Genomic DNA, 21,535 nt, shown 5'->3' on the forward strand with positions numbered 1-21,535 from the left:
GTACACCAAACATGCAGTCATTAAAACCGAAAGGACAACATGAACTTCAAAGTCTGTCAATATTACTACAGCTGCAGTACCTGAACGGGGACCGGAGTTAGAGCAGGCAGGACTACAAGGGAATAAGGAACAAGATGAGCACTAGGAAAATTGGCAACAAGAACTAAATGCTTAATAGCAAAACTGATAAGAAGTTGGCTTGAAGCTGGGCACACTGACGGGTAGCACAGTGTACGATCCGGGTGGTTGGAAGTGGCAGGGCTGTGTTTTTGTAGAGGCTTAATCACAGAAATGATATGCAGCTGCTGTGGCTCTGCTCTGACTCTGGCACACCTGCAGACAATCCCACACACAGGGATCAGGATACGCTGATGTATAAAAAAGCTCTTCAGCCTGTTGTATTGGAGTGATGTCAGGAGTAAGAAACGATACTGTTAAGAAGTGTCAAATAAGTGTCTTTTATTGTGAATACAGTTGATACATTTTTCATCTGACAATAAGAATTTTGGATAACGTATCTTTAAAAGATATGTGTGGGCAGAGAGATAGGAACCAGTTTCAGTCCTCCATCATGAGTTCAAAGGTTCTGGCTCAGATGATGTTATTATATTATAAATAGATCAGGATGTTGAGGCCACCCAGCTGTTTCATGCAGCAGCATTATCATTCACACATGCTCTGTGACGAGCCACTTTTTCCTTGTTAGAAGATAGCATCTAATGGGGAAAATCCATTTTTAAATGTATTTAGTATGTATTTCAAGATGCTCCCACCTGCAAGTAAATTTAACCTACTGTTGCTTCTCCTAATCTACAGAAACATATATCTGTCACACCAGAAAAAGAAAAAAATCATCAGAGCGGAACATCTAATCACGTTATAACATGAAATTTACCACGTTAAAACGTGAGAGTCATAGTTGGTCTGCTGACACTGAGTTAAGGTTTGCTGTGTTTCTGACTGTGACCTTACGTTTGCTGTCTCCTGCTTCTCTGTGAGAGCTTTGAAGGTGGACTTTCACATTAGTGTTTTTTTTTTACCTTTTAGCTTTTATCCCACAAATGTTCCCATCACTCTTCATCGTCATACTTTTACTTTTATCTACTGCGGGGTCGTAGTCTAAATATTCACAGATTATGCTGTATATTGTTTTCTGCCTAGAACTTGTTCTGTCTAGAAAATCGTAAAATGTACGTCAAGCAGACATCCACTCCGCTGCCACCTACTGGCAAACTGAGCAGGACACAGTAAAAATCGAGGGAGAAAACAAAGCTGATTTTATCTGGAATTCAGTTTAGTTTTATCTCCAACCAAAACAAAGCTTAACAGCCAATCAAATTACTGCACATACGGTATGTCTGATCAGCAGTAATTTTGTGTACGTGCATGTGTTTGATATGAACCAACTGCTATTTCTGTAAAATGGAGAAGTGCGGTTTTGTTGGGACATACTGTATGTGTGAACAGGTCAGATTGAGACACTCTGGCTGACACCTACTGTAATACAAATAAAATATTTATACAGAAGCACTCATCATGACCTTTGTTAGAACATGGGACACAAAAGTACTGCACATAATCTACAACACATCCAGTCATTAAAACAATACAGAAAGGACAACATGTGTAATTGAACTTCAAATTCTGTCAATATAACAACAGCTACAGTATCTTCATGCAGAATTCAGTGGCGTATGTTGTTGATACAACCTTGTCAACGCACACTAACTGAAATTATAACTCATTTTCTTCATATGTTTTGGAGCACTTGGGAGTGAAAACACAGATGGGGAAAAGGCTGCAGAGAACTCATCTTTCTGATTTAGCGTGTCTGTAGCTGTCTAGGAAAGCTCGGGCAACAGCATACAACAGATTCAATTTCCAAGTCCTTGAGTAAACACAAAAAAAATGGACAGTGGTGCACAGCTTGATGGAGTCTTAGCTCACAAAAATTGGTGAGCTAAGAGTGGTAGAGCTAACATTAATCTGAATGTCTGTGGGAAGAAATGGCATGGTTTATATGTTATCTGCATACATGGATATGACACAAAGAAATTATTCTGTCAGGCATGTTTCCTGACACGAAAATGTCAACTGGCTCTAGTCCATACAACTGGTTCAAACAAGCACAATAAGTCCTTGGATGTACCCAAAATCTACAGTATATGGACAAAATCTTATTTTTCGGTCTTTAGTAGTTCTTTCAGTGTGTGCCTGTTTAACCGGAATGCACATTCATCAATCTCTGTGGCAAAATTCTCCATCATAAATGCAAAATGTCATTTAAGTTAATGAAACAAATGCAATGCTATTTCCAATGGTCAGTTGAGCGCAACACAAACTCAACTTAGTGTCAATTCATCACACAAGACATGATTTTGGTTGACACATTTGGCAAACTGAACTTTCTGTGAACTGTGCACCATCAACCCCACTGATTCATTGGAAAATTATGAAACCCTGTTTTGAAATTCTTCTGTTAACCCAACAGGATGTTAGCAAATATACTGACGCAAAAAATACCACAAACTAAGCAAGACACAAAGGTGTGATCGGACAATCTTTTTTTTTTTTTTTTTTCAGTTAGCATCGGCCAGTTTTTTTTTTTTACTTCCTACTACTTTCTGTATTAATTGGTCATAAAATGTGATCCGATCTACATCATAAGAAGTACAGTCATAAGTATAGACACACTATAGGTCTTAATCTTATTCTGAGATGACTTTGTAACCCCTTTCAGTCTTATGAAGCTCAACAATTCTTGGTAGGTCTTCAGAGATCTATTTTCTGCGAGGCATGGTTCACATCAGCAGATGCTTCTTGTGAATAGCTCAAAAGGTTTGAGTGTTTTTTATAGGTCAAAGTAGCTCTACACCTTACCCCAAACTCGTTTCCTTGATTGGACCCCAGGTTTGCTAACTCCTGACTCCAATTAGATCTTTTTGGAGTCATTACTGAGGGTTCACTTACTTTTTTCACCGGCACTTTGAATGTTTAATGCATTTGTTCAATAAACACATGAACTATTATAATTGTTTGTGTGGTATTAGGTCAAGCACATTGAGCCTCATTCACAAACAGTGCGTACACACAAATATGTGCTTGAACTGTGCGTACACACCACGTTTGACGCACAAATCTGGGATTCATCAATATGTTCTATATGTCCCATGGTGTAACCCTAGAAAAACTAATTCACAAGAATTCATTAAAATGAATATTTTTAGATTAGATCAGATTAGATTAGATTGTATTTGTAATTCAGGTATACACTATGCAGAGCGCATCCAAACGAACATTAAATTTCAAATATTGAGACCAAAGCCATGTGCTTACCCAGGTGTCAAATTTGATTTTAAAAAGAAATGTCAAAATTGTATAAGTGCTTACATCATTTGAGTCCTATTAAAAGCCTTTCTGTTAAGATATCAGTAGTTTATGATGCTAATTAAAGATTAAAATACGTAAAATCCAATAATTCATTTAAATGAGAAAAGTTACTAAAAAATAACATCTGTGAAATATAAATATTCACATTTCAATAATAATTTCAATAATATTCACATTTCTGCTATTTCATTACTAATATGTAAAAAACTAAAACAATAACACTAAATAATTAAAATGGATTTTCCCCATTATGCCATCAGATGACTTCTGTTGTGATTTGGCGCTATATAAATAAATATCGATTGATTGATTGATTGATTGATGATTGATCCTCTAACAAGGAAAAAGTAACTCATCACAGAGCATGTGTGAATGCTAATGCTGCTGCATGAAACAGCTGGGTGGGAAGATCTCTTTATAATATAATAACATCATCTCTGCGCCAGAACCTCTGAACTCATGATGGACCGGTTCCTCTCTCCTCTCTCCTCTCTTTGCCCACACATATCTTTTAAAGAGACGTTATCCAAAATTCTTATTGTCAGATTAAATATTTATCAACTGTATTCACAATAGAAGACACGTTATGAGTTCACTTATGAATTGTCGTTGTCAGGTCATTTCACAACACAAGTTAAAGTTTAAGATGAAATGATCATGATTGTTGTAAAGTTTACAGTTGAAGGAATACAGTTGTTGACTGTTTTGTTTGATTTTCAGTGTCCATTTCTTCAACAATCAATGGTGTTTGACAGTAGAAGGAACATGGTCAGGCAGTGTATCAGATTTTTATGAAAAATACGGGTTACATCCATTGATGCAACCCAGTGTAAGCAGTATTTTTTCATAAAAATCGGATTATGTACAGGAAAACAAACATGAACGAAAATGTGGAATAAATGTAATCCACTTTGGCAATGCAACAAAATGTTTAACACATTTTAGATCATTGGCCCGAATTTATTTAGAAAAAATGGTTATTTTGAGGATATGACCTGCTCAGTATTGACAAAAAGCAGAAGAAATTATTTTTAGAAACGCACTTAAATACACTGTAGGTGATTCAAATGCTTATCATTCTATGTGGTTACACCATGGGACACTTTCAAGAGCGCTCAGTCTTACTTTTGGGGAAAAATGACAATAAAAACACAAAATAGATATTAATGAACCTGATGCATGCTTTTAAAACTATTTTTTTTAATCTTTTAAGACAGTTTTGAATTTCTCATCTTGCCAACCCTTATTTGTCACTGACTTAAAGTGAATACAGAGAGGACCATATGTGAGTATAACAGCTACAGTACAGTGAAGACAACAAATGTGAAGCCAAATATTGTTTTATTTATTTTTTACCACCATGAAAAATAATACAGAAAAAAATCAGTTTAATTCATTTCACCTTGGTTGATACACACTGTATTGCCTATAACATGTGGATTACAGAATATATGTTGCTCAAGATTCTTTCATATTTTCATGAGCACAAATCATTCATTTAGCAAAGCTTGACAGAAAGTTTATATGCAGGGTTTATTGCCTGGCTTATCTTTTTTATTGTATGGCTCATAATGGGTAGGACGGCAGATATTTTCAACATTATAACATGCCACAATCACATAATGTCTGCTTGGAGTGACACTTAGAATATTGCAAGTATTCATGTCGGAAATGACATCATAAACCAACATGGTTGACCGGCTGATGCACAAGTTGTCTCTCAGGAATCGGCCAGCGCTCCTACAAATCCCCTGGACTTGTCCCAAATCTGCCTGCTCGATGAAGGACTGCTTTCTCTCTCTGCAGCGGAGGTTGAATGTCCTGAAGTGGCTGTACAATGAGATCATGTTAAACTTAAACTCTTTTTTCCTTTTTGGCTTGTTGTGTGGCTGCAACACTCTAACCACCTGATCATTTACTCTAACCACAAAGTGATATATTATTTAATGGAACAACGCTTTCAGTCACAATATCACTACAATTTTTTGATGGGCTTATCATAGAAAAAAATAGCAGAGCTGTCATTGAGTGTACTCAAACTGTCCTATATTAATGCACAAATGATTGTACACCACAAGAACAAGAACAATTGATTTAACAATTTAACTCACTTTTCCCAGTCCGGTATAGAATTTCTTGGAAATTTAGTTTGAAGAATGTGCTTCCAGATGAAATCAATGTATTCCCTCGTGCTGCGTTTAGCCCCACAGGGCGGCGGTCTTTGTCCACCGTGAACAACGACCAGAGCGAAGATGATGGAAGTCAGGAGAATGACTTTCATTTTGTCTGGAGTGGAGAAAAAAAATTTGAGTTTGAGTTATTGAGTAGAGTAATTTGTTCTTCAACAACTATAAATATACAAAAATGGGCCAAACTGAAAGTTTTAAATAAAGGAGAAGACACCAAATGAGGTGAAGTTAAAATAAATTAAGTCAGCCATGAAAAGGCAAAATATTAAATGAATGTGAGATAGAAAGAGAACATTATTTTACCTTTCTCTGTTGCTGTGTTAGTTTGGAGAGGAACAATACCAACTGATGTACAAGTGCCTATTTGAACATTTTGCTCCCCTTTTAAACCTTCTCCCTAAACTGCACACACACATTTCATCACAGCCAATTATCTTCATCCAAAACAAGGTTTAACAGCCAATCAAATTACTGCATATGCAATATGTGTGATTACCAATAATTTAGTGTACGTGCATGTGTTTGATGCAAACCAACTCATATTTCTGTAAATGGAGAAGTGCACTTTCTGTTGGGACATACTGTATGTGTTAACATGTCAGATTGAGACACTGTGGCTGACACCTAATACAAGAACATATTAACAGAAGCACTCATCATGGCCTTTGTAAGCACATGGGACAAAAAAGTACTGCACATAATCTGAGACCCATCAAGTCATTAAAACATACAAAAAAGACAACATGTGTTTCATGAATTTCAAATTCTGTCAATATAACAACAGCAACAATACCTGCATGCAGTATTCAGTGGTGTATGTTGTTAATACGATATGACTGTCAGCTGCCAAAGCAGAGGTTTACACACAGATTTGTGTTTCTGCTTGTGTTTGTGTGTGTGGAATATTAACAAAACTATGGTAAATTCCTTAATATATGATATATACATAGACACATATTTATTTAAAGAACAAAGATTTTTTGAGATCAGCATTTCAACAGGATACCTGCCCTCCTGTTCAGGATGAGCAGTTATCAGGTGCTAAAAAATAACGAAGGGATAGATACATTTCAGCTGACCCTCTGTAACCCCCTTCTCTTCTCATATCTTTAAGATACCTTCAAACACTTGAAATCAATAATACATTTCTGACCATTAGAATTTAAACCCGGGTTATTAAAAAGAAGTCACACATAAGCAAAGCAATCCCCATGCACAGTATTTTTACCTGCCCTTTAACTTTACATTGTTACTTGATTTGAATACATATTTTTATATATACGTTGTTATTTTATTTGAATACATATTTATTTATATTTATACTGATACTGTCGCTGCTACAAGGAATGCTGCAAAACGAAATTTTATTGCATCTCGCTGTGCAATGACAATAAAGCTTCTTATAATGTGAATCCTGAGAAATAATTCAATTAAAAATTAGTGCAATTAATCATGTTTTATTTAGTGTCATGAAGTTGACAGTTTTGTCTCTTAAATAGATTTAAAGCAGATAAAAGCTGAATCCAGAATAATGTTTGTTTGTAGGAAGTTGAACAAATGTGTCACCAAATTCTGACATTTGAACACTGGATGGATTCAATTTCATGCACCTCCATGTTCTGTAATAGTTTATTGCTGCATGTCATGAATCATATCAGTAATCTGCACAGTGTGTATTGATATTGATATTCTACTGTAAATTAAGACAAAACAGCATATTATAAAAGTTAATGAATGCATTTCTGTGTAAAACATTATCCATCCCAGTGCATTTTCAAGTCTTTTGAACATGTTGCTGGTTTCACCTCTTCAAAGATGACAATACAAAAGTGGTAGTAGATGTAGTATTAGTTGTGGTATTACAGTATGCAATGTGGTTGATATCTTTTTAGTAAAACAGCGCCCTCTACTGCACCAAACCAGCGCAGTGAAGCAGTACTGTTGACCCACCTGATGGGTGGTGTGTTGGGATGAGTGACGTCTGTGGCTGGATGAGCTCACTGTGCAAACTAAATATAGCAAGAGGCTTTTAGTCTCTATTTCTTCTTTAAACTCCCTTTTTTGGTAAGCATGGCCGACCATGAGGCAAGGAGGAAGAGAAAGGCACATTTTAATCTATTAATCATATTGTTAAAGGACATCATTTGTGTTTAAACTGTGTGTAAAGTAAGCATTAGATGTTATATTACCTAGACATGTCAAAATATTATATGAAAGATGTTCAACTTTTTTTTTCAATACCAGGTGAGGTTTAAGTCTCTGCTAGAATTTTAAATAACTGAATCTGCCTTTTAAAAACTTCTTCTTGTGAACATTTGATCACAACCAATCATCTTCATCTAATCAGACTGCTCAACAGCCAATCAAATGACTGCAAACATATATTTCATTATATACAGCATGTCTATGATAGTTAGCAGTAAATGGGTGTACAGCAGGTTAATCTGCATGTGTTAACTGTTATTTCTGTAAATGAAGAAGTGCACTGTACAGTATGTGTGACTCTGTCAGAGTGAGTCTCTGTGGCTGAGACCTAACAAGGAAATGATAAGACTGAAGCACCAACCACAGCCACCATAAGTACATTAAATACTGTACTGCACATAATCTGCAACCCATCCAGTCATTAAAATGAATACAGAAAGAACAATATGTGAGTATAATAACAGCTACAGTACAGTGACGACAACAAACATGAAGCCAAATATTGTTTTATTTTTTACCACCATGAAACAGAATACAGAAAGAATGTTTTAAAAACTTTACAACACACTGTATTATCTATAACATGAGGTTTACAGAATATATGTAGCTCAAGATTCTTTCATATTTTCATGAGCACAAATCATTCATTTAGCAAAGCTTAAATGGAAGTTTAGGAGCAGACATTGGTGCCAGCACTTTGGTTTTCATATTTCTCATAGTGGACAGGACGGCAGATATTGTCAACATTATCACATGCCACAATCACATGATGGTCACTTTTTGATGTTCCTTTAATTGTGCAAGGCCCGTTTTTGGATTTGATTTGAAATACCTTCATGGGTGACTGGCTGATGCACCAGTCTTTGCCCTCGGTACTAAGACGGTACCCAGCACTGCCACAGATCCCCAGGACATTTTCTTTATTTTTTGCCTCAATGAAGGACTGTTCTAGTTCTCTGCCGCAGAGTCCTTGATCCTCTAAGTACCTGTGTAATGAGATCATGTTAAAGTTCACTTTTTGGCATCTTGAGTGACTGCAGCACTTTTGCTCGAACTACAATTTTTTTTTTTTTTTTAACTTGACAAAGGTCACATATTCCTCCTGTGAAATAAATTGCACATAAAGGTAAGTTTTGATGGGTTTTTATGGACAAAATAGATGAGCTGCCATTGAGTATATATGTGTATATATACATCAATGCACAAGGGATTGTACAACATGGAACAGACTTTACCACCTTGCATTTACCTGCTGCTGAACAATTTTTAAGGGGCTATTTTATTTCCAATGAGAAATGAAATATGACCTTTCAATACAACACGTATCTGTTCAATTTTAAACCTAATCTTTCTGTTATAGTCTAACTACCAGGTCAGTCATATGATATGCTAATTGTGGTTGATCCCATCCAAAGTTAAACATTTCACTAACTAAATTACAATGTAGCATTCAGATTGAGCATGAATGGCTCAATAACAAAGAAAAGTAAATAATTTAACCTTTTAACTCACTTTTTCCATGCATCTTCAGAACTTGTGTCAAAGTCGCTTTGGAGGATGTGTTTCTTGATGAAGTCTTCATAATCCTTCTTTGTGCCTTTCTCCTTACAGGGCTGTTTGGGATGGGTCATGCTAGGAACAACGACCAGAGTGAAGATGATGGAAGTCAGGAGAATGACGTCCATTTTGTCTGGAGTAGAGAAAGAATGAGAGTTTGAGTTATTGAGCAGAGTAATTTGTTGTTTAAAAACAATATAAATACAAAAAAGTAATTTGACAGTGTCTACAGTTAACAAAAAAAAATCGAAATGTTTGCTGAAATTGTTAATATGGAAGTTCAATTTGAACTACAATACACTGGACAAAGCATCGGTCAAATAAATATGTTACTATCAATAACCTACAACCATCTTCATGTTGACATGGCATATACTGTATAGGCTAATGAGTTTTTCTCCATATTTTAAATAAATGAGAGGACAACAAAAATTGCAATGGAAGAATTTTTAAATTAAGGTTAAAATTGAATTAGATTAGTTATTACAAAATGCAAAATTTTAAAAACATTTTATATTTGTAGAGAGAAATAGAGAGATTTTCTTACCTTTTGCTTTTGTGGTTTTCAGTCTGGAGAGGAAAATACTGTGGTGACAGTCAAAAAACAAGGAATATCTTCCCGGGTATAAGACACTTGCAAGCAGGTACAGTACCAGCAACAGGTACAGAGAGCTGTCTTTGGTGAAGTACAAAGTTGTGCTCTGAGCCGTCCATTAATATACTCTCAGCAGAAAAATACAGCCGGCATCTTGTTCAGTTATCGCTACACACACACACACAGTTGGTTATTGTACTCTCAAAGAACAGTGCAGCTGGACTCCTTTTCATATCTCTACATGCAGTCTGTCATTATAATTTCAACGGGAAAGTACTACTGGTCACTGTTATCTCATAGACACTCAGGATCATAAAGCATCACTACAGTACAAGTGTAAGCCGAACAGCAACAGAATAAATATAACATACTGTATTTAAGTTTGCATATTGTATTTTTCTATTTCAATCACCAAACAAGTGCCTGTTAGAACTTCTAAAATGTTTTATCCATGTTTATCTTCAGCCAAAACATGTCAGGCTGAGTCGTTGTGGCACCAGTAGACAATAGTGAGACAGAAACACTCATCATGGTCTTTGTAAGAACATGGGAAACAAAGTACTGCACATAATCTGCAACCCATCCAGTCATTAAAACAAATCCAGAAAGAATAAAATGTGGAAGTGAACTTGAAATTCTTTGTGTGTCTGTCTACACACACACACTCTGTCACTGTCCTTTCAACAGACAGGTGCGGCTGGCCGTTGCTATCTCATAGACTCTCGGGGTCATAAAAGATTAGTTAATTTTTAACATCAATTTTTTTGGGAGCCGAACCTATACTTTCATGAGATTACTGTTTAGTACACCATTACTTAACTAAAGGAACTTTCTACTTCTTCCGTGGTGGGAGTTCCACCTCTGTTCACACATCAACCTTTACTGAATTTTATTTTGGTCTTGTTTTCATTAAATAACATCTGACGGTCAAGGTGGAGGATGACTTTTAAAAGTAAGAAGAAAAAAAAGGAGAGGGGAAGACAGGAGTGGAGCTGGCCTTGAATGTTTATAGCTGGCGTGAAGTTCTTGACTCCCTTCATATAAAATCATGCCACCATCTTTAAACCTTAAAAGAGGACAAGACCAGTTGAGGAGTCAGACATGTACATACAACCATCTGCCCCTGCAGCCCAGTCAGGAGCCCCACCACCAAGAACATTCACAAATCAGAGGATGTCTTTCTGAGTTTAATACAGTTTCAAGCAGGTACAGTACCAACAACTAATACAGAGAGCTGTCTTTGGTGAAGTATGAAGTTGTGTTATGAGCCGTTCATTATTACACTCAGCAGATAGATGCAGAAGGCATATTGATCAGTTATTGCTAGACACACACACAGTTGGTTATTGTACTCTAGATGAACAGCTGCAGCTGGACTCCTTTTCATATCTCTACATGCAAAGTCTGTCACTGTCCTTTCAACAGACAGGAGCTGCTGGCCGCTGTTATCTCATAAACTCTCAGGATCATAAAAGATCATTAAAGTATAAGTGTAAGCTGAAGAGTACCATAATAAGTATATCATTTTATTTCAGTTAACACATTGTATTTTTCCATTTCGGTTACCAATTGATTAAGTGCAGGCTTCAGTACATGCATGCAGTATTAAGTTAGCAGAACACAGATCTTGGTATAGAAACAAGATACGCTGATGAACAACTGAAGCTCTTCGGCCTGTTGTGTGGGACTCATATCAGGAATGAGAAGCTGTACTGATAACATGTCTGAAAATGCTCTCGTTGTGAGCTACTTGGAAAGAGTGTGCCACAGGTTGGCCAATAATCTTTGTGCAAATTTGGATTTGATTATAGAGTTTAGTTTTATGTTTTATAGATAAGGTTCAGGAACCAGGCCAGTACAGCATGGCACTCTGAATAAATGATGGTCACTCATACAAAAGATATAACTCTAGATATAACTATAGTATTCATAATTCATTTTTCAGGACACAATAGAAGAATCCCTTTTCACACGGTGCATATTATAGAGAAGTGGGTTTAGTGATAAAAATGTATTGAAACAGTTATAGTCAGAGGAGAATAATAGTTTCCAACTAAATATTATTTGTAATGTGGATGAAATAAATACATATACTATATGTTCTGATATATTCATGATGTTTGTGTTGAGAATCTGATCATGAACTGGAATAGCCAGATATAGAAAAGTCAACATATAGTTTATTACTTTTCATCCATGGTTACACTTGTGGCTACAGATCCTCAGGACATTTCCCTTATCAGCCTTCTCAATGAAACACTGCACTCGAGCTCTGCCGCAGACGTTGAATCGCCTTAGGTATCTGTGCAATGAGATCATGTTAAAGTTTTACTCTTACCACAAAAAGATTGCACATAACTGCAATTTTGTGATGGTCTTTTCATAGAAAGTATAATCAAATTGTCCTACATTAACTCAAAAAGGATTTTACAACATAGAACAAACAACGTTTCTCCCCTTTTTAAACTTCCTCTCTCTGCTGCACATGCACATTTCATTGCAGCCGATTATCTTAAGCCAAAACAAAGCTTAACAGCCAATCAAATTACTGCATATACAGTATGTGTGATTAGCAGTAACTTAGTGTACATGCATGTGTTTGATACAAACAAACCAACTGCTATTTCTGTAAATGGAGAAGTGCACCTTTGACGTCACATACTGTATGTGTGAACATGTCAGGATGAGACCTTTTCTCTCCATATAACAACAGCTACTGTACCTGCATGCAGTATTCAGTGGTGTATGATATTGATATGACTTCATCAGCTCACACTGAAATTAATTATGCATTATAAGACTATCTATGATTATTGTCATCTGAATCGACCCAAATGTACAAACTTATTTGATTGGATGTCTATAAGCCAATCACAGTGTTCAACCTCATCTAAAGTGGACTGCAGTTGAGCCCCACCTTCTTTTTCAGTAAGCATGGCTGACTGTGAGACAAGGAGGAAGAGTAAGGCAAGTTTTAATCTTTAACTAATCTAACTAATCTTAGATTAATCATATTGTTAACCCTTTCCGTAAATCAAGAAGTGCACTGTACAGTATGTGTGACCCTGTCAGAGTGAGTCTCTGTGGCTGAGACTTAACAAGGAAATGATAAGACTGAAGCACCAACCACAGCCATCATAAGTACATTAAATACTGTACTGCACATAATCTGCAACCCATCCAGTCATTAAAATGAATACAGAAAGAATAATGTGTATAATAACAGCTACAGTACATCGACGACAACAAATGTGAAGCAAAATATTGTTTTCATTTTTACCACCATGAAACATAATACAGAATTTTTTTGATAAAAACGTTCCAAACATCAGTTTTATTGATTTCACCTTGCTTGATACAACACACTGTATCATCTATAACATGGTTTACAGAATATATGTAGCTCAAGATTCTTTCATATTTTCATGAGCACAAATCATTAATTTAGCAGAGATTTCCAACATTATTACATGCCACAATTACATAATGATTGCTCTCATTGTAACGTATCTAATTGCAATTTTCTGTGGCTGTGACATGATACACTGTCATGTGTGACTGGCTGATGCACAAGTCACCCTTCTCCGGAGAATTTATTTGTAGGCGTCGGCCAGCACTGCTACAGATCCTCATGACCTCTGCTATATATGGGTACGGGATGAAGGACTGCGTTCCAGGTCTGTTGCAGAGTCGTCGAAATTGTAAGAGACTGTAATGAGATTGTGTTCAAGTTGAAATTTCTTTTCTTTTCATTGTTGTGTGGCTGCAGCACTTTCCCTCTATCCACAAAAATATTTTTTTACACTGAACAAAGGTCACATACACATAGAGTTTGAGTTATTGAGCAGAGTAATTTGTCGTTCAAAAGCATTATACCGAGACCTAATACAAGAGAATAGTGAGACAGAAGCACTCATCATGGTCTTTGTAAGAACATGGGAAACTAAATTATTGCACATAATCTGCAACCCATCTAGTCATTAAAACAAATACAGAAAGGACAACATGTGTAAATTACGTTTGTGTTGTTGAACAGGATTTTTTGATCTCTGTATTCCAGGACGCACAATCTGACTGACAGAGTAGAACAGCGCCCTCTGCTGGACCAAACCAGTGCAGTGAAGCAGTGCTGGAGGTGATCAGAGAGTTGAACCACCTGATGGGAGTCAGCATGAAGGAGCCTAAAATGTTGAGTGGAGAGAAAGTGACTTTGTTAGTGACGTCTGTGGCTGGATGAGCTCACTGTCACTGAATTTAGTGAGAGGCTTTTAGTCTCTTTTTCTTCTTCCTCCTAATATTATGATATGAATATAGTATAAGAATTACATTTTAAATGCTTTATTTGTATCCACTAATTACATTTTAAATAAAGTATTTAAATATCAACAGAGGTTATTCACATCCTTTGCACTGATGATGTTTTCCTGCAGCAGCACTGAGGTGACAGGTGTTTGTACACATAGATACAAACACACACCATGAACCACCGTCAGTGATTTTCTGACAGTTTTACACAGATATTATTGATGACATAATAAAGGTGCTAATAAACTTCACTTTCAGTAAGAAGACTTTCAATTGATTAGTTAAATCATAAAAAGAAAAATATAAGCTGTTCAGATCCCCGACCATTCATAACTTTTCTAGGATGTATAGATCTATTATTATTGTCATCTGAATTCACCCAAATGTACAAACGTATTTGATTGGATGTCTATAAGCCAATCACAGTGTTCGACCTCATCTAAAGTGGACTGCAGTTGAGCCCCACCTTCTTTTTCAGTAAGCATGGCTGACTGAGACAAGGAGGAAGAGTAAGGCAAGTTTTAATCTATTAATCATATTGTTAAAGTACATAGTTAGTGTTTAAAGTCTGTTTGAAGTAAACGTGAGATATTATATTACAATGTCAAAATAACATGAAAGATGTATAGCTTTTACTATAAAAATCTGTCCATTGTTTTTGTTCAAAAATTGACCCAAACAAACTGCTCAACAGCCAATCAAATGACTGCAAACATATCTCTCAGTATATACAGCATGTCTATGATAGTTAGCAGTAAATGGGTGTACAGCAGGTTAATCTGCATGTGTTAACTGTTATTTCTGTAAATGAAGAAGTGCACTGTACAGTATGTGTGACCCTGTCAGAGTGAGTCTCTGTGGCTGAGACCTAACAAGGAAATGATAAGACTGAAGCACCAACCACAGCCACCATAAGTACATTAAATACTGTACTGCACATAATCTGCAACCCATCCAGTCATTAAAATGAATACAGAAAGAATAAAAGTATAACAACAGCTACAGTACAGTGACGACAACAAACATGAAGCCAAATATTGTTTTATTTTTTACCACCATGGAACATAATACAGCAAAAATGTTTTTAAATGTTTCCAAACATCAGTTTTATTCATTTTGCTTGATACAACACACTGTGTCATCTATAACAGGAGGTTTACAGAATATATGTAGCTCAATATTCTTTCATGTTTTCATGAGCACAAATCATTCATTTAGCAAAGACTGACAGAAAGTTTAGACGCAGGTTGTTTTGCTTGGCCTTTGGCCGTTGTATCTCTCATAATGGACAGGAAGGCAGAGCTTTCCAACATTATTACATGCCACAATTACATAATGATTGCTCTCATTGTAACGTATCCAATTGCAATTTTCTGTGGCTGTGACATGATACACTGGCATTTGTGACTGGCTGATGCACAGGTTACCCTTCTCCAGAGAATTTATTTGTAGGCGTCGGCCAGCACTGCTACAGATCCTCATGACCTCTGCTATATATGGGTACGGGATGAAGGACTGCGTTCCAGGTCTGTTGCAGAGTTGTCGAACTTTTGAGAGACTGTAATGAGATTGTGTTCAAGTTGAAATTTCTTTTCTTTTCACTGTTGTGTGGCTGCAGCACTTTCCCTCTATCCACAAAAATATTTTTTTACACTGAACAAAGGTCACATACATTATTTTGATGGGCTTTTTTTAATGGCCAAACTAGCAGATTTGTTATTGACTATAATCATTATAGTAATTGTCCTGTATCAATACACAAATGATTTTACAACATGGAAAAAGTTTTAGCCAACTACAAACTGCATTTACGTGCTGCTTACCAATTTCTAGATGACTACTTTATTTACAAGGAGAAATAAAGATGAAATTTTGATTAGGGCCGGGACTTTAACGCGTTAATTAAGATTAATTAATTACACAATAATTGATGCGTTAAAAAAATTGACGCATTTTAATCACACTTATTTTTGCACCGCGGAACGTTTCTCACTGGATGAGTTTCAGGCGGACCGATTAAACTGGAGCACCAACTAGCGTAGTTGACAACAACAAACCACAGTGAACATGAACAAAGTAGCTGATGAGACCGCTTTGGTTGGCCCCGTGGATGGAAGTGTGGATAAGAGCATGGTTGTGTGCAAGCTATGCAACAAGGAATTTACATATCACCGCAGCACATCGAGCCTCAAGTATCACCTCAATGCAAAACATATAGCACATATGTGGTAGCTAGCTAATTTCTGAAATGTACTATGTTTCTAAATATGCTATTGCTACACTTAATGGCAAAAATTGCACTGGTCTGTTGGACTTGAACACAAATAAACAATATTTTTGTTGCTTAAGCTTATGTATTCAGTCATTATTCAATGATACTAAAAATCCATGTGAAAAAAATTACTTCTCACTGTTCTCAGGTCAAATATTTATATGCTATTAAAATGCGATTATTTTCGATTAATTAATTACAAAGCCTCTAATTATTAGATTAATTTTTTTTAATCGAGTCCCGGCCCTAATTTTGATACAACAAACATATGTTTTAGTTCAAACCTGAATCCTTCTCTGATACACTAATTATGAGTGATTCTACCTGAAGTTAATCATTACATTGATAAAAAGTTAAGAATTCACTAGTGTACAGTTTAGCATTAAACGCTCTTCCACAATAACAAATAATTGATTTAACATTTTAACTCACCTTTCCCATGCCTGTGGATTATTTGTGTCAAACCGAAATGGAAGGATGTGTTTCCCTCTGAATCTTTGGAATGCCTCACTGTCGTTTCTCTGATGACAGGGCCTTGAGCGATCTGGTACGCTGTTGCTGTTCATTATATTGGCAGAGTGAACAATGGCTAGAGTGAAGATGATGGAAGTCAGGAGAATGACTTTCATTTTGTCTGGAGTGGAGAAAGAATGAGAGTTTGAGTTATTGAGCAATATAACAATATAAATACACCAAAAAGTAATTTCTGAAATGCTGTACATGCAGGGTCTAAAATGAACAACCAGAACTAGTCTACAATACACTGAACAAGGTATCTGTCAAACAAACATGCTACTATCAATAATCTACCACCATCTTCATGTGGACATGACATATACTGTATGGGCTAACTATATATATTCTAAATAAAAGGAGGAGACACCAAATGAAATGAAAAAGAGAGGTTCAAAATAATCATATTACCTATAAAAAGGCCAAATTGTGATGATTTTAGAGAGAAAAAGAGGTTTTCTTACCTTTCTCTGTTGCTGCTGTTAGTTTGGAGAGGATCAACACCAGCTGATGGTTAAGTGCCTGTTTGAAATGTTAAAATGTTTCTCTCCTTTTTAAACGTTCTCTCTCGACTGTTTCTTCAACACATTTGACCACAGCTGATTACCAAAACAAAGCTTAACAACCAATCAAATTACTGCATCTACAGTATGTGTGGTTAGCAGTAATTAAGTGTATGTGCATGTGTTTGATACAAAGAAACCAAATCCTGTTTCTGTAAATTGAGAAGTGCACTTGTGTGAACCAATCAGGCTCAGTCACTGTGGCTGTCTACTACCAGATAATATTAAGACTTAAGCATCATTTCCTTTCTAAGAACATGAGAAACAAAAGTACTGCACATAATCTACAACACATCCAATCATATGTCACTGAACTTCAAATTCTCTCCATATAACAACTGCTTCAGTACCTGCATGCAGTATTCAGTGATGTATGTTGTTGATACGACTTCGTCAGCTCACACTGAAATTCATTATACATTATAAGGCCTTGTTGTTTAAGAGGTTTACACACAGATTAAGCATATAGTTAAACATATGACTCTTTTCATAGATGAACAAAAAACATTCAACAGGATACACTGATGTTGAAATGATGATGGGAAAGACAGGAGTGAAGCTGCAGCCTCAGCTCAAAGGCCTTGGATGTTTATGGCTGGCGTGAAGTTCTTGACTCCCTTCATATAAAATCATGCCACCATCTTTAAACCTTAAAAAAGGACAAGACCAGTTGATGAGTCAGACATGTACATACAACCATCTGCCCCTGCAGCCCAGTCAGTAGCCCCAACACCAAGAACATTCACAAATCAGAGGATGTCTTTCTGAGTTTAATACAGTTTCAAGCAGGTACAGTACCAACAACTAATACAGAGAGCTGTCTTTGGTGAAGTATAAAGTTGTGTTATGAACCGTTCATTATTATACTCTCAGCAGATAGATGCAGCCGGCATCTAGTTCAGTTATTGCTACACACAAACACACACACAGTTGGTTATTGTACTCTAGATGAACAGCTGCAGCTGGACTCCTTTTCATATCTCTACATGCAGAGTCAGTCATCATCCTTTCAACAGACAGGAGCTGCTGGCTGCTGTTATCTCATAAGATCTCAGGATCATAGAAAATCACTTAAGTATAAATATAAGCTGAACAGCACCAGACTAAATATAACAAACTGTATTTAAGTTTACATATTATACTTTTCCATTAACATTACCAATTGATTAAATGCCTGTTAGAGCTCTGAAAATGTTTATCCCCTTTTAAACTTCCTCTTTCCACTGCACACACACATTTGATCGCAGCTGATTATCTACAGCAAAAACAAAGCTTAACAACCAATCAAATTACTGCATTTACAGTATGTGTGATCAGCAGTAACTTAGTGTTCATGCATGTGTTTGATTCAAAGAAACCAACTGCTATCTCTGTAAATGGAGAAGTGCACTTTTGACGGCACATACTGTATGTGTGAACATGGCAGGATGAGAAACTGTTAATGACACCTAAAGAAAATAGTGAGACAGAAACACTCATCATGGCCTTTGTAATAACATGAGAAACAAACGTACTGCAAATAATCTGCAACCCATCCAGTAATTAAAACAAATCCAGAAAGAATAACATGTGTAAGTGAACTTTAAATTCTTTGTGTGTCTGTCTACACACACACACTCTGTCACTGTCCTTTCAACAGACAGGTGCTGCTGGCTGCTGTTATCTCAGAAACTCTCTGGGTCATAAAATATGATTAAAGTATAAGTGTAAACTGAAGAGTATCATAGTAAGTATAACATTGTATTTTCACATTTCAGTTACCAATTGATTAAGTCCAGGCTTCAGTACCTGCATGCAGTATTCAGTGATGTATGTTGCTGATATGACTTTATCAGCTCACACTGAAATTCCTTGTTCATTATAAGGCCTTGTTGTTTAAGAGGTTTACACACAGATTAAACATACAGTTACACATATGACTCTTTTCATAGATGAACAAAACAAATTAAACAGGATACACTGATGTAGTTTACATATTATACTTTTCCATTACAATTACCAATTGATTAAATGCCTGTTAGAACTCTGAAAATGTTTATCCCCTTTTAAACTTCCTCTTTCCACTGCACACACACATTTAACCACATCTGATTATCTACAGCAAAAACAAAGCTTAACAACCAATCAAATTACTGCATTTACAATATGTGTGATTGTAGCAGTAACTTAGTGTACATGCATGTGTTTGATACAAAGAAACCAACTCCTGTTTCTGTAAATGGAGAAGTGCACTTGTGTGAACAAATCAGGCTCAGTCACTGTGGCTGTCTACTACCAGAAAATATTAAGACTGAAGCATAATTTCCTTTCTAAGAACATGAGAAACAAAAAGTCCTGCACATAATCTACAACACATCCAGTCATTAAAACAAATACAGAAAGGACAACATTTGTCACTGAACTTCAAATTCTCTCCATATAACAACAGCTTCAGTACCTGCATGCAGTATTCAGGGATGTATGTTGTTGATACGACTTCGTCAACTCTCACTGAAATTCATTGTTCATTATAAGGCCTTGCTGTTTAAGAGGTTTACACACGTATTAAACATACAGTTACACATATGACTCTTTTCATAGATGAACAAAAAACATTAAACAGGATACACTGATGTATAAAAGAGCTCAAGGACTTTTAAAAGGGGCTAAAAAGCAGAGGGAAAGACAGGAGTGGAGCTGCAGCCTCAGCTCAAAGGCCTTGAATGTTTATAGCTGGCGTGAAGTTCTTGACTCCCTTCATATAAAATCATGCCACCATCTTTAAACCTTAAAAGAGGATAAGACCAGTTGTGGAGTCAGATATGGATACAACCATCTGCCCCTGCAGCCCAGCATTTACACATGCTCTGTGACGAGCCACGTTTCTACTTCACACTAGAAGATGGCATCTAATGGGGAAAATCAATTTTATTTATTTAGTGTGATTGTTTAAGTTTTGTTCATATTAGTAATGAAATAGCAGAAATGTAAATAATATTTTACAGATGTTATGTTTAAGTAACATTTCTTTAGCATCATAAATTACTGATATTTGACAAAATTGTCCTCTAACAGAAAGGCTTTTAATATGAATCAAATGGTGTAAGCAGTTATATGATTTTTCACATTTCATTTTAAAATCACATTCGACACCTGTGTAAGCACATGGCTTCTTACCTTGTCAGGCAGCAGTTGTGATCATCAGGGGTCATTCTCTTTAAAACCCCTTCCTGTTATATGGCCTTCACATTTTAACAAAATGGCCTATTAAATGATAGTTACACTAAAAGACACTTCATGTGTGACATGATACCCCAAATCAAATTTAATATTTGGAATAATTGTATTCCATTATTTAAATTCCTTTAATGAATATGAAATAGTGATAATGTAAGATTATGCCAAACTAGTTGAGACGGGAGACATCAACAAATACAATGTAAAATCTTTTTTAATCTTTTATTTTAGCCAAATCATGAAAAACATAAATGAAAATATAGATTATACTGTAAAAAATGTTCCCAAATGACTTAGCTATTAATATAATCAAGCTTCATACCACACACATATTGTAATACCAGTAAACTGACCAGGATGACTCATGCAGATCACAGTAGACACTTCCTCAGTTTGTATCAGTATCACCCAAAACCGCATAATGAACATGTAAGAGACAAATGGTTAAGCAGATGAACATGGAGATTAAAAAAAAAAGCTGTAACAGGGAGTTGAGTGTCCATGAAATATAACATTTTATATGTAATATAGACAAAAATCATGTATCTAGAATCAATTATTCATGTGTTGTACATTAACATTGACAAAGGAATATTTTTCTTGTTCGTTCATACTTTGGCAAAAAATATGTTATATCATTTTGTACATTTTTCCATTTATATAAAAACATATACACCTTCATTATATTGTATTGATTGAGATTAATTTAGCAAAACACCATTTTACAAAT

General features: G+C 35.9%; 1 long non-coding RNA gene across 1 annotated transcript; it reads right to left on the reverse strand.

The window, feature by feature from the left end:
- Positions 1–15,783: 15,783 nt before the first annotated feature.
- Positions 15,784–17,586, reverse strand: LOC134005410 (uncharacterized). Its single transcript, XR_009927862.1, has 3 exons — positions 17,491–17,586; positions 16,946–17,147; positions 15,784–15,799 (listed from the first exon to the last, which is right to left on the reverse strand). It is a non-coding gene; the product is annotated as an uncharacterized LOC134005410 (long non-coding RNA).
- Between the last annotated feature and the right edge of the window lie 3,949 nt (positions 17,587–21,535).

This window comes from Scomber scombrus, chromosome 23, assembly GCF_963691925.1.
Source record: "Scomber scombrus chromosome 23, fScoSco1.1, whole genome shotgun sequence".
Taxonomy (NCBI): Eukaryota; Metazoa; Chordata; class Actinopteri; order Scombriformes; family Scombridae; genus Scomber; species Scomber scombrus.